We start from the raw sequence: 2,875 nt of genomic DNA, 5'->3' as shown, positions 1-2,875 counted from the left end.
AGGTCATGCAGTTCCATGCCATTAAGTAAGGTAATGCAGCTTCTTGCCATTAAGTAAGGTATTGCAGCTCCATGCCATTAAGTAAGGTAATGCAGCTTCTTGCCATTAAGTAAGGTATTGCAGCTCCATGCCATTAAGTAAGGTAATGCAGCTCCTTGCCATTAAGTAAGGTATTGCAGCTCCATGCCATTAAGTAAGGTAATGCAGCTCCTTGCCATTAAGTAAGGCAATGCAGCTCCTTGCCATTAAGTAAGGCAATGCAGCAATTACTTCCAAAAGGAAAGGAATAATAAAACGTTCCATCACACGACTGTATTGAATAGGTTTCTAAATTTCTAGCATGGTTACCTATCGGGCAAATGCTAATGTCCTCACTTTCGTGTAACAACCTGATTAGTCAAATCTGCATCTCTTACTAATTGCATTCCCTTGTCGTTTAATTGTGCCAGTAATTAACTCTCTCTCTAGTAAAATGTCACCTACATCTAGTGATACATTTGTTGTAGCGTTGTGGATTGCAGTTGAGGAATAAATTCTGTAATGCTGGCAATATCTTTTAGTTTGTTCTCAACTATAGAGGATGTTATGCTAACATCACAATTCCCCACGTTGATCACAGCCCCAAAGATTCTATTTTCCTTTTGCTTATCTACAACGGAATGATAACATTCGTTAAGAAGTTTCTTGCTAACTTTATTAGTTTTCCTATCTCATTTGTAGCGATCATCTAGTGAAATATATATATATATATATATATATATATATATATATATATATATATATATATATATATATGTATATAAAATAACTTCAATACACTTCCGATCTTGAGAAACTTTTGGTGTTTAAAAAATATGAAAAAGGCTAAGTACATTCAGTCTTCGTTTAAGGTTATGTTCAATTATACAACAACTACAAATATAACGTGTTTTTATCATATTTCAATGCCCTGTATTAAAGTAATCGGCAAACAACCAATTTAACACGTTTTTACTATGCTAGAGTCGACAATCTCTCTCTCTCTCTCTCTCTCTCTCTCTCTCTCTCTCTCTCTCTCTGCTGCTCTGTTTATTGCGTTTCTTCTCAAGTGAAATGCATCAAGGAATGACTTCTCAGTTAATTTACTGTCTTTTGTCTGTTCTCTCTTATCTGGACTTTCATCATCATTCACGTTGTAATGTCCCTTATTGATAGCTTTTCTACGCCTCTGTATTCAATGCATTAATGATATTATGTTTCTATTTAATTCCCATTGCTATCCATACTGTATTCTCCTCGTGTGTATATATTGTTCTGTGGCCTCTTTCCTCTTGGTGAGGGTAGAAGAGACTTTAGCTATGGTAAGCAGCTCTTCTAGGAGAAGGACACTCGAAAATCAAACCATTGTTCTCTAGTCTTGGATAGTGCCATAGCCTCTGTACCATCGTTTTCCACTGCCTTGGGTTAGAGCTCTCTTGCTTGAGGGTACACTCGGGCACACCATTCTATCTTGTTTCTCTTCCTCCTGTTATTTTGACAGTTTTTTTATAGTCTATATATGAAAGACTTATTTTGATGTTATTTTTTCTTAAACTACTTGTAGCTCTTCCTTATTTCCTTTCCTCACCGGGCTATTTTCCCTGTTGGAGCCCTTGGGCTTATAGCATCGGGCTTTTCCAACCATGGTTGTAGCCTAGCAAGTAATAATAATGATAATAATAATAATAATAATATGGGCCCTATATGCATATATATATATATATATATATATATATATATATATATATAATATATATATATATATATATATATATATATATATATATATATATATATATATATATATATATATATATATATATATATATATATATGGAGAGAGAGAGAGAGAGAGAGAGAGAGAGAGAGAGAGAGAGAGAGAGAGAGAGAGAGAGAGAGAGAGAGAGAGATTTTTCCTCATTTTACTCTCGCCATTGCTTTTCTAAAATTTGCAATCTGTCGACCTATCATCTTAAATCCGTTAAGCTCTAATGTTACTACCTCCACCATCGCGACTTTTCAATGCAGTTCTCTTCGACATTATTTTCTTGGTTGTGCCTATTTTCCTCTTGTTTGTTTTATCTCTTTAACAAGACATCCATTCCTTTTGTCTGTTTCCGAACTCACATTTTTTTCTGGATCCCCTCCTTCCTTCCTTCCTTCCTTCCTTCCTTCCTTCCTTCCTTTTCTACCTCCGTTGCATTTCTCTTCTTCCCTCTGCCTGTACGGAGGCCATTGCATTTCTCTTCTTCCCTCTGCCTGTACGGAGGCCATTGCATTTCTCTTCTTCCCTCTGCCTGTACGGAGGCCATTGCATTTCTCTTCTTCCCTCTGCCTGTACGGAGGCCATTGCATTTCTCTTCTTCCCTCTGCCTGTACGGAGGCCATTGCATTTCTCTTCTTCCCTCTGCCTGTACGGAGGCCATTGCATTTCTCTCCTTCCCTCTGCCTGTACGGAGGCCATTGCATTTCTCTCCTTCCCTCTGCCTGTACGGAGGCCAATTGCATTTCTCTCCTTCCCTCTGCCTGTACGGAGGCCATTGCATTTCTCTTCCTCCCTCTGCCTGTACAGATTCCATTGCATTTCTCTTCTTCCCTCTGCCGCCATTGCATTTCTCTTCTTCCCTTTGCCGCCATTGCATTTCTCTTCTTCCCTTTGCCTGTACAGAGGCCATTGCATTTCTCTTCTTCCCTCTGCCTGTACAGATTCCATTGCATTTCTCTTCTTCCCTCTGCCTGTACAGAGGCCATTGCATTTCTCTTCTTCCCTCTGCCTGTACAGAGGCCATTGCATTTCTCTCCTTCCCTCTGCCTGTACAGAGGCCATTGCATTTCTCTTCTTCCCTCAGCCTGTACG

The sequence above is a fragment of the Palaemon carinicauda genome, chromosome 27 (genome assembly GCF_036898095.1).
Source record: "Palaemon carinicauda isolate YSFRI2023 chromosome 27, ASM3689809v2, whole genome shotgun sequence".
Lineage (NCBI taxonomy): Eukaryota > Metazoa > Arthropoda > Malacostraca > Decapoda > Palaemonidae > Palaemon > Palaemon carinicauda.
Note: the sequence above shows the minus strand (reverse complement) of the source record.